The sequence below is a fragment of the Sinohyriopsis cumingii genome, chromosome 16 (genome assembly GCF_028554795.1).
Source record: "Sinohyriopsis cumingii isolate HCF-2022 chromosome 16, ASM2855479v2, whole genome shotgun sequence".
Lineage (NCBI taxonomy): Eukaryota > Metazoa > Mollusca > Bivalvia > Unionida > Unionidae > Sinohyriopsis > Sinohyriopsis cumingii.
In genome coordinates, this window is record NC_142976.1 from 14105220 (window position 1) to 14117613 (window position 12394).

Sequence of the window (12394 nt, forward strand, 5' to 3'; positions counted from 1 at the left end):
CATGGCAGGAACCTCTTTGGGGAAAAAAACAGCCAGAAGTTGTGGTATGTATGGATGCCATGGTGTAATGTCAGGGAACCCACCTGTTGTCATATTTTGCTTCACCACAGTAAGTGACAACATGGGTTCAGAGGAGTTACCTCTTAACATCAACCTCCTCAAAATGAAGACTATAGTCAGTGCATTTCATTTCTGGAATGATCAGCTTGGGAAAGTAGTCCTTATATTGTCTGACAGCTAGGTTTGAGTGGCCACCTACATCATTATATTGACGATTAAAATTAACCAACCTATGCATTTTGGTTTGGAACTGTATGAAATATTGCTCCCTGCTAAAGATAGCCAACAGATCCAAGCAGGCCCAGTGTCATGGCTGACTTGCTGACAGAAAGGACACTTCACAAAGAGTGGATCTTTTGTCAGTCAGTCTTTCAACAAATTTATCTACTTTGGGAGAATCCAATGATAAATAAATGACTGAAAAATCTGCTTTCATGGCCAAGGGCTCTTGTGTTGCATTTGGCTAAGGCAGATATTAGCCAGGTGAGAGATCTCATGCTAACTTAGGCCTTTTTTATTTTTATTGTAAATGGATATGACATCACGCAGCTGGGTTTGCAGACTGGTATACAAGCTAGTGTACATGGCTAAAAATTAATATTCCAAAAGCCATGTTTTAATCAATCAGTATAGAAATTTGTCATATATTTAATGCAGTCATATTGATGTTTCCTATCAATAAGAGCTCTTGACTGACATGTTAAATAATATGTAATATTACCTGATTTTTTAAAATATATTATTCAAGTTCATTTTAATTAAAAGAAGTTTTGTTTTATCTGCTCATAGTGCACTTTAGGATTCGTGTGATAGACCAGCACAAACCAAAAACCCTGTCTCCCTCCACCTCCGGCATCACATACTGGCAGATTGAGGCAGAACATAGCATCTTGGATGGTAAGAAGCAATAAGGATTTAGTTTTGTCCAACTTTGTTGTTCCAATTTTTGAATGTTTATGCAGGGCTCAAAATTAGTTATATTCCACTAACCCAAGACTTGTAAAGTTCCTGTTGGACTTGTAGTTTTCATAATTTCAATAGTCCAATGGCTACCAAAGTTCCTGTTGGACTAGTAGTTTTCATAATTTCAATAGTCCAATGGCTACCAAAGTTCCTGTTGGACTAGTAGTTTTCATAATTTCAATAGTCCAATGGCTACCAAAGTTCCTGTTGGACTAGTAGTTTTCATAATTTCAATAGTCCAATGGCTACCAAAGTTCCTGTTGGATTAGTAGTTTTCATAATTTCAATAGTCCGATGGTTACCAAAGTTCCTGTTGGACTAGTAGTTTTCATAATTTCAATAGTCCATTGGCTACCAAAATTCCTGTTGGACTAGTAGTTTTCATAATTTCAATAGTCCATTGGCTACCAAAATTCCTGTTGGACTAGTAGTTTTCATAATTTCAATAGTCCAATGGCTACCACAATTCCTGTTGGACTAGTAGTTTTCATAATTTCAATAGTCCAATGGCTACCAAAATTCCATTAGTCAGCATTTTTGGGGAAGCAGTAGTGAAGATTCAGCAGAACTAGTAAATTTTTAAATCTTCTACCCCTTTAGCTCCAAGGAAAGTTGTTTGACCTGGTTATTATGCTATTTGTTATAATTGTGCCTTTATGTGAGAGATTACAGTTTTTGTTTGGGAAGAAAAAAGGTGACTATTTCATGAAATCTAGATGAATATTTTGAGTGACTATTGAACATTTTAACTAATATTGTAACAAGTAGAACTAAGTGCCAGTCATACAGTTTTCCCAGTCATATACTGTTCTTTCTATTGATAATGATTTTAAAGTAGTTTGAAATGTGTTGGTTCATACATTCTTGCTTGATATGCTTTTGATAACTTTATGTGCAGCAAAAGTATTTCAAATTTGAAAATGGTGTGACTTTATTTTTAGGTGATGTTCTGAGATGGGAGCAACAGATCCGGCTGCGACACATGTTGACTCGTCACTACCTGTGTATTGATTCCAAAACAGAGGTGTCATTAATCACTGACCCAACAGACCCTCGGACTGTCTTCAGACTTCACTCTGTCCTCAAGGTGCATATTGTAGAACAAGTGTTGTCATTTAAACCGTATTAATACTTTAATGTCATGTCACCATGGTCAAATAAATATGATACACAGGTTGCAATTTTATTTTCCAACAATAGTGATATATTGTATTAGTGCATGAATTGAACATAAAGAAAGCTACATTAAATGGCTACCATTGCACTAAAGTTATGTCCCAATAGAAAACTGGCTAAAATTAAGCAACACAATAACAATTTTATATCAATGGATAATTCATCGTAAATTATGCCCCATGGAAACAAATATAAACTCTTTGGTTACACTATTGACACATAGATAACTTTTGCCTTTCAGTTGCAATTGCAGATCATTACCACATGTGGGGATAGCAACATGAATTTTGCACTACTAGGTCAACTAAAATTATGGAATTCGCTTGCCCAGGTGGTAAACCAGCTAATAGCCTTGGGCTAATGAACTACTGCTAATTTCAAGGCAAGGCCTGGAGTTAAATCCTTTAAGACTGATCAACACCAGTGAGATACAGACTTTGCCTATCTTTTTAACAGAAAAGTAAAACAATAGGATGGTTTATGCTTTTCATATAAAGCCCAAGAACTGTTCATTGTAACCTTAGTGGAAAGGTTTCAGATTAAATGAATGGACAAAACAATGTTACCTTTGAGGAAAGGTTCAAAATTAAATGGGCAGAACAATGTAGCCTTAAAGTAGTGTTCATTATATTTAAGTAATGGCATAAAGCATTACATATAACACATTATTCTTGTCACATGTCAAATTCATCACAAATATTGTTTCCATTCAGTAACTTTTAAATGACTTAAAGAATTGAAAACAAATTTGATATGAGAGTGTATATAAACAAGATCATGGTCAAGTTTGATTTTCACTACAAAACGAGAATGTCCACCTTGGAAGCAGGAGGTTGTGAGTTTGTTCCCTGGTGGAGTCATACCAAAGACTTTTTAAAAAAATGGTACTAACAGCTGCCTCACTTGGCACTCAGCATTAGGAGGTTAGTATTAAGACTGGTCGGCCTGGTGTCAGGATAATGTGATTGGGTGGGACATCATGCTACATGTCTGTGGCATGATGCCCCAGTGCTAGACATTACTATAAACTGCCACACTGCAGACATCATAGCGATGTGACTGAAAAATTGTTAAAGTATTTTAAAATCCAAATCACACACACACACACAACAAAACGCTAAAGAGTTATGCCCCCTGTTTGACATCACACTGCCCTTCAATTGCACTATACCTGTAGGGGTATTCATGTTGTATACAAACATTTCTAGTTCTTTTCCTACAAATCATGTCATTATTGTTATCTTTTAAGTGGTATTTAAAATTTAAATGGCAGAAAATTGTAACTTAATTGAAAAAGGATGTTTTTCTTTAGAAAGCCTAATAAAGACAAAAATTTGAAGTGGAGCTTATTAAAATTGTTCAAATTTATTTTATGATAGATTTTTCATTTTAATAATTTTGATATATTTTATGATAGCGTTTTCATTTTTCACTAGAAGGAAATTGAACTAAAAGTGGATTTATTTTATGACCAATTTTTGTGTGATTTTGCTACCAGAAGGACAATAAATTTAATGTAGAACTCAATTGAATAGTTTGGATTTATTTTATGATGGATTTTTGGTATTTTGCTAGGAGAAGGACAACAAATTTAAAGTGGAGCTCCTTTGAATAGTTCATATTTATTTACTTGTAAATGTTCTTTTTTTTGTTGCAAGGAGAGGGATGAGATCCAGTTTGAGTCCTATGCCAGAATTGAACATGTTCTCACAGGATGCTGGCTTCATGCTTTGAAAGGTAACTTGCACTTGAAGCAGTCTATTCTTGAACAGCATAAGGACATACTGATAGGAGCTGAAAAATATAAAACACAATGTAGTCCTAATCTTTTTATGCTTTCCTTTCAGGTTTGGTGTATTTTAGTTCCTCTGTAAGTGCCTCGGGATGCCATGAGATGGAATTGGTCACATGATGAGTCCACATCATTCTAACATATTTCACCTAGTTCAGATTTTTTATGCATAAGGCTAATTTATTTGCTTAAATGTGATCTCTGATGAGATATCTCGGGTGCCATTGTTAGAACCCTGTGTCACCTGACCAACTAAATCATCTGACCACTGCTTCTTTAATCACATTTGTAATATGAGGGTGCAGTAACCTAGATAAACTGTGGCCAACAATGTCATACCATCATGCTGAGCAAAATGTTTTAAATCCAATGGAGTGTGGGATGGTAACATGTTGTCTAGAAGAAACAAAATTGCAAGCACAGAAGAAAAATACTTGTTTGAAGTCTATAGCATAGTTGTTTTAATATATTTATAGCATCTAAATAAAGTGGTGCTTCCATAATTCAGAGTGCAAAGCCCAACTATTTTGTCGTCAAGCCCTTGTTAGTGGGAAGTAAGATATAGCAGTCTCTTTTCTGCTGGCAGCAGTGGTGGCATAAACAGTTTGTTTAGGTTCTGGTTACAAGTTTTAATTTGCATATATTTTGTAACACCATTGATAAATTCTTACCATACTTAACAGGAACAATCATAAAACTAAGATAATTCCTTTTTTGAGTTGGTTGCCCTTTTTATCTTGACGTAAATTTCACAGCAATCAATACTTGGTACTAAGGCTCTGGATACATTCTTTTGTTTCCTTATATTTTCTAAACCTCAAGATAGATTTCTATCATAATTGACATCATGGAGCTAAGATAATTTATTCTACAGCTTGCTCACTTGCCCCTTTTGATTTTTAGGTCGGATTCACAGTCACATGACATTTGTACCAGGGTTTTGATTAAAGGTTTATGTTTTGTTTATCTTTCCTAAACCCTTTGATCAAGATTTTTTTATATTTGAAATGAATCATTATGAAGCTAAATTGAATAATTCATTTTTATACTCACGTGCCCATTTCTCCTTGGGGTCAAGGTTACAAAAATACAATTAAACCTTCCATTATATTATAATATAAAATATAAAGAATTCACAAAAATGTTGGAAAAATATGAACTTTACGGTTAAAATCTCAAATATTAAAAAGTACCCATTCTTTAAAGAAGTTTGTGAACACAGACGATTCTTACCTGTAAGGAAAAGAGAGAACTGTTCTGACTCAGGGAACAAATTAATTCTTTGTACGTCTGCTTCTCTATTTATACAGTTTTTGTTTTCGCTCAGTCCAGTCAGAACAAGAGTCTTGACCTTCCCCAGGGAAACCATGTGAATCATCTGCGTAACTCATCCATTATTAATTTAATAATTTGCCTGTTCAGCAGCTTCCCCCCAAATCTAAATTGCTGACATTTAGATACAAGCAAAATATATGGATTTCTGCACAAGCTCATAAAGGACGATCTTTATAAAATGGCAAACAGTTGTATTACACAAATAGATAATTGTATATGGGTGTTTGGAAGACCACTGTGTCTATGTCCAAGAGTTTGGAGTGGGAGGTTCTGTGATATGTAACAAAAGCATGGGATTTACCTGGGGAACCGTGAAAGTAGTTCTAGTTTTCGTTAAATTTTCATTTATTTCTAACAAATTCTTACACATTACCTTGTTACGTATGGATATTGCAGGTAATTGATGAAGTTATTGCTGAGGTAATGAAAATTTAAAAAAAAATTTTTTTTAATGAAAACCACTACCTTTTGTTCGGTTAAAATTATTCTATTATTATTGTCCATGTAACCATGGCAAGATACAGGTGTCACTTTTCCAGTGGCATGAGCATTATATTTTTCTGTTAAGGTGTTTACATACAGATACAGGAGAATATGTTAACACTAGCTTTCACAGTATAATTGTTTAAGCAATGAAGATAAATGAACAAATTTGTATTTGCATTTTGGCATGAACTGGACATTGGTGCTTTTTCTTGTAGATGAAGACTATGAGAAAAAGGAGTTCACAAACAATGATCAGGAACAGTCCATGTATGGACTCAAGTGGGATGGAGCCTCCTTAAGAAAGGTGAAGATTTGTTTGTCTGACCTGCAAAGCATGAGACATAGGTGTCAATTTCCAACAGCATAGTTATAATTGGCATACACATCAGTGTTATGTTTTTGCATTAGGCTTAGTTTCTAGGACTCTGTTGAATGTACAGTCATGAAACTGGGGCCCCAGATATCTTAGTGGTCTCAAATGACTGTCTTTACCAATCACTGTCATCTCACTTCTGTCTTTGTGGGTTCATGTCTCGGGCTCGGCCAATGTGGGTATGTGGGAAATCTTCCCAGTAGCTTCTCTGGGTCAGTAGTTCTTAGTGGGGTTTTCCAGGGTTCTTCCTTCACCAGTTGTCCTGGCCACCATGTATAGCCTATCTTGCGCTAAGAAATGGTGTTAAACCCAAAACAACAACAGTCATGAAACTTTATAGGTATATTCAAGCTGGATGGTACTACTGGTAAAACAAGGTCATGGTGACCTACTTCTCCAGTGATGTTAAATTTTGCATTTAGATCAGTTTCTTTGACAATGTTGCATGTGCAGTCATGAAATTTGATGAGTGCAGGGTTCCCACGCTACCAGGAAATCGGGAAAAAGTCAGGAGAAATAACAATTTCTTTCCCGAAACTTGATGAAGGATACATTTTTACCATATGAAAAAGTAGATTACAGCAAACTACTTTCATTTCTCTAGTGACTTTGAATGATTTGTGAATTTTGTGATGTGGATTATATTGCAGTAGATCACAGCAAACTACTTTCATTTCTCTTAAGCGACTTTGAGTGGTTTGTGGATTTTATTACAGTAGATCACAGCAAACTACTTTCCATACTCTAGTGACTTTGAATGATTTGTGGATTATGATTTGTGGATTATATTACAGTAGAGCTCTCAAGATACAGAATTCTGCAAATTTTTTTACTTTTTAACAACTTGTACAACAGGTTTTGTGTGATATAATGAGCTAAAGGAATTTTTTCAGGTTATACTTTTGGTCAGGTTGCTGCTGTTAAAGATGCAGTATCACATCTACAGACTCGGTTGATCAATGAGTTGGAAATGTGTGTTGTCTTGCATGAATTTTAGCACAGAATCAAGCTGTATGTAAAAGTCGAAAAACTGAGACACAGAATCCTTTTAACACTATTATCTCATGGTTTTCTAAATGCATCACGGGAATTTAAATGTTTTTTTTTTTTTTAAAGTTATTCATGATTGCTTGTGGGAGTTTTATCTGGTGAGCGGTCTGTATATGTGTGTTGCTTGATAAGTGCTACATGCTAAGTACCACATGATAAGTACAAAACTTGTACCAGATGATAGTACCACATCATAAATACCATATAAGTACCACATGATAGGTACCATATGATACGTACCATATGACAAGTACCATATGATAAATACCATATGATAAATACCAAATGATAAATATGTATGATAAGTGTCACATGATAAGTACCATATGATAAATACCAGATGATAAGTACCATATGACAAGTACCACATGATAAGTACCATATGACAAGTACCACATAAGCACCATATGACAAGTACCACATGATAAAAGTACCATATGACAAGTACCATATGATAAGGACCACATGACAAATACCATATGATACATTCCACATGATAAGTATGATATGACAAGTACCACATGATAAGAAGTATCACATGATAAATACTGCATGATATAAGTACCATATGATAAGTAGCATATGATAGGTACCACATGATAAGTACCATATGATAAGTACCACATGACAAGTACCATATGATAAGTACCACATGATAAGTACCATATGACAATTATCACATGATAAGTATATATGATAAGTACCATATGATATGTACCACATGATAAGTACCATATAAGTACCACATGACAAGTACCACATGATAAGTACCACATGATAAGTACATATGACAATTATCACATGATAAGTACATATGATAAGTACCATATGATATGTGCCAGATGATAAGTACCATATGACAAGTACCATGTGTCAAATACCATATGACGAGTACCATATTTGTAAGACATTGATGCTGGAGCCTTACCAGAATTTCTTTTAATGTATAGAGAGGTGTTGATCTTTACCTAATATTGTAACGTGTCAAGGGTCAGGGTCAAATAAAATGGAATAGATGGACAGCTCATGCCTTTTTCAGTTACTAGATCTCTCCAGTGTATTGTAGTGTCAAGAAATGTGTGTTCACCACAAAAGTTCTTATATTGATCATAAAAGCACAAAACAAAACATATATAAATAGTCAAGACAGTTTATTATATGTCTTCCAGGCTTGAATGTGTTTTTTCACAAAATCCAGTGCTCAAAATAGTGAATTATAATATTTGCCAATTTTCAGAACAGATGTTTGATAAGGCATATTGAAATGACAATAATTTCAGTGTTAAATTGCATATGAAAATCAGCATAAATGTTCCATTTGTCATAATTCACATAATGTCTAACTCGGATAATCCCAATTCCCAAACTAATCTTATACAGAAAAAGAAGTTAATAGTTCTCAATATTTGTTCATATAATGTACCGAAGTGGTAATGATTTTGGGCACCCAATCAAGGTTCGGAACAAGACCCGAATTTGTGTTTTAGAACCTGTTGGTAAATATGTTAGAGACACAGTCTGGAACCGGATGTTAAGTGTGTTTCGCTTGAGTTGAATGTGACAGTTTGTAGCAACATTTGTGTCGTTGTGTCGAGTTTATTATTTTGACCTCTAAATGACACAACCACTACAAAATGGATGGAAATTTGTGATTTCAAAATGATACGTGAAACTGAATAGGAAATTCGATAACGCCAATTGGAATACTAAATTTCCAATGGATAGCAGACGGCTGTGTTGATGATGACACAGTGTCATAAAAATAAATGTTGAAACAATTTCAGAGAAACATAGTAGTCACTATGAGTACTAAATTTAATAAGTCAATAGTAAATAAACTACCTTGCTATTAAGGCTTGAAATGATGAGAGACTTTTTGCTTGGTCTTGAGACCTTTACTGGAGTCCAGTAGAACCACAACTGCAAAAACGGCGGATCTTACCGATATTTATAGGTTTTGGGAACTCGCTCGGGAAATTCATGACAAAGTTTTCACGAATATGACTAAATATGGAAGAATTCGGAAAGATAAACCTGAGTGCCTCCTAGTGGAAAGCCGAGCTCCCAATACAGACAGTAGTAAAAAATGGCGCCCGATTTCAAATGACAAAAAAAATAGCAATTAATTCACAATAAATTTTGCAAAGATTCAACACTGATGATGAACAGTTTCATCACACTGGGGACGAAAAATTATGAACTTACATGAGTATTACCTTAATCCTAGAGGAAAAAAATGGAATACAATTGCCTATTTCTCTCTCAAAATAGAAGGTAAGTGATAACAGTTTACAATCCTATCATGTACACATTGGGCTTCAAAAATCGTTACCCAGATGATACATATTTAAACAAATAATTTTTATACGATTTACATATTGTATCAAATTACTTTTCCTTTGTGCAAGTGTCATATATCAAAAACTGTTACTACAGTTACTATTATTTGCATTGGAAACAGAGGTACGACTTTCCAACATGAAGGAAATGTAAACAATAAATGGAGATCATAAATTATCTCCAACATTAGCAACAGGGGATGATTTTTTTAATAATTATAGAATATATAAAAATGGAATGCTTTCTGCATAATTTGAGTGTGCAGATTTCAAAAATGAATCCATCTTTATGATATCTTTTCAAATAAATACACAGGAAGCATTCAAACACATGTACCGTCCACCATTTTTAATATTGGTCTTTGGTCACATTTTAAAAAAATTCTTGGCCTCATGTTACTTCATTTTGAAAGTTACATATTTTTTACATGTGGTTAGATATAAATGTGTTGTGAACATTCAGCTTCAAGAATAAATTTACTTTTTCTATGTTCCAGGTACTTCTGAAGACTTTCTGTGCCTTTGTATCACACGCCCCCTAACATTTTTGCATGAAATAGCATAATCATGAGTCATGCCAAGTTGAAATTGTATGTTACTCTTAAAACCAATAGTGCATATTCATTACAGTGTTCTTGTACATATATACATTAATCTGAAATCATAGTTATATAAATAACAATTGCTGTTTTAGAATTTAGTTATCATAAGATATATTTGGTCAGTTTTCATATCTAAAAAATAAAATCAATGACAAAAGGTTTTCCACTCATTTTTCATTATAGTAAGTCAGGATTTATATAGTGTCAACTTAGCATGGTGCAACATTAAATTTAAGATGTTCTAAATTTGCAATATTTTCACAATAATTCTGACCATTGTTTTGAGCAATATTACAAAGTTTATGAAGCAAAGACAATTGTGGTATCAGAGATAGAGAAGAAACTGGCACTGAGTTGGTTCTTAAGAAATATTTATAATTATGTATTTGTTTAAATGGAGAAATACTACAGATCGATTCTCTATTCCTTGGCTTATGATGACAATATTCATATTGATATTCACAAAAATGGCATGACAATTTTAAATGAATTTGTTTTCATTCTTCAAAATTCTGAAAAATAATTGAACTTTTACCTCTTTTCCGTCCCTACTAAACATGAACATTTTAATTTTAATACCAGTGTCTTTAGACAAGAATCGTACGTAGAACAGATGACATGACATTGATAATATCTCAGTGATCACAATCACATACATATTATCAATACATCTAGTATCACTGAGTCGGTGAGTGATACTCCCATTGAGTCTCTAACCTTGAAATTATATTACACAACAAAAGTTGTACAAATATTTTGCAATAAGTTTGGTATATTGAATGACAGTACGTCTGTATAATCCGATTTCTTGCTGTAAACATCTGCCTTTTCATACAATCAAGTTTTCTTGTGTTTTGAACCCAGATTATGTTGTATTGTTGTCATTGTTTACATTTTGTATGTACCCATGTGCCGGGAAGAGTTACCGTTCTTGCTGGCATGGGTGATCTTTGAAAAAGACGTAATTCATGGGTTTTCCGCAAATATTCACACACATTTTACCATTATTCTCGTAAAAAGAACTCCAAAGTATTTAAAAAGTAGGCATAGGTGAGCATATATGTTCATTTATTTAGTTTTTCAGCATTTTGAAAAATTCGTTTTTCGTTTTTTCCCGCTGAATAAGTTGTAGAAATGGCCCAGTGTCATATACGCTAAATATAGACATTTGACCTTTCAACCATGAATACATTTGGATGTAATAATGTCGGCTTTTTACATATTAAAGCGGAGAAAGTACCGGGTGTAATGAGGTTGACATTTTGAGAAAATGTTAATCTTGATCGCCAGTGCCCTCTAGCGGCGTCCCCTGTTGCTACCAACATTAATGATATGTACAAATGCACTTTATAAGAATACAAGTTGACAGGTAGTCAGGATTGTTTCACTATATATGATGTGTCTCTACCTGATTTACCATACATATTCACTTGTATGTTGAGTCTACCTCCAGACTGCACAAATTCAGATCTGTCATGACATAATAAGCCAGCAGATCTGTGTCTGTTCAGTTTCATGGGAGTAATCAGTAGAAAAATATATAAAATAACTGGATTTGTTAGGATATTATGCAACAGCAGATTAGGGTCTATGTTGTTTGGACTTGTCTTTTCAGTGAGTATATATGGTACTTTATGTCTTTGTGTTCTGCAGGTGTCCGCAAGCAATGAGAGCATGTACGATGATGCCTACACTGTACAGCTTGTTCAGAGATATGATGTCAGCCATTTCAATTTTGTGGCTGGAATGGTACCTTTCCTTCAAAACCTAATCCAGGATGTAAGTTGATTCTGTTTTCCGTTATCAGTTCTACAAAACATACCATATAGTTTTTGTCACATTGATCAAGGTGACCAGAATTAGGTGTTCATCAGTGAACAATATTTTTTTGAATGGTAGGGGGGACAATTAATGGGGAGAGAAATGAAAAAAGTTGCTGTAATATGCATGCTTTTTTTCTGTTTTCATTTCCTTTTGTATATGCTTTATATATGACGGTAGAGTTCATATGAAAGCAATCATAAAAAAGCCTCTATAATACTGTTACATTTCCTTTTTCTGTTTTTTTCTTCATGTTTACTGTTACAAACTATAGGTCAGTGTTAGTAGCAGAGATTCTTTCATACAGTTCTTTCACACATAATGTGTGTGCCAGCTGTACATATGTCATATAATTCATTCACACATAATGTGTATGCCAGATGTACATATAATTCAT

The 12394-nt window shown here is 34.0% G+C and overlaps 1 pseudogene across 1 annotated transcript in view; it reads left to right on the forward strand.

The window, feature by feature from the left end:
* Positions 1-12394, forward strand: part of LOC149779967 (inositol 1,4,5-trisphosphate-gated calcium channel ITPR2-like) — a 283416-nt pseudogene that overhangs the window by 256819 nt on the left and 14203 nt on the right. The window contains exons 11-15 of the transcript XR_016415089.1: positions 850-957; positions 1965-2110; positions 3858-3936; positions 6028-6116; positions 11830-11955. The product of XR_016415089.1 is annotated as an inositol 1,4,5-trisphosphate-gated calcium channel ITPR2-like (transcript). The remainder of the gene's footprint in view (positions 1-849; positions 958-1964; positions 2111-3857; positions 3937-6027; positions 6117-11829; positions 11956-12394) is intronic.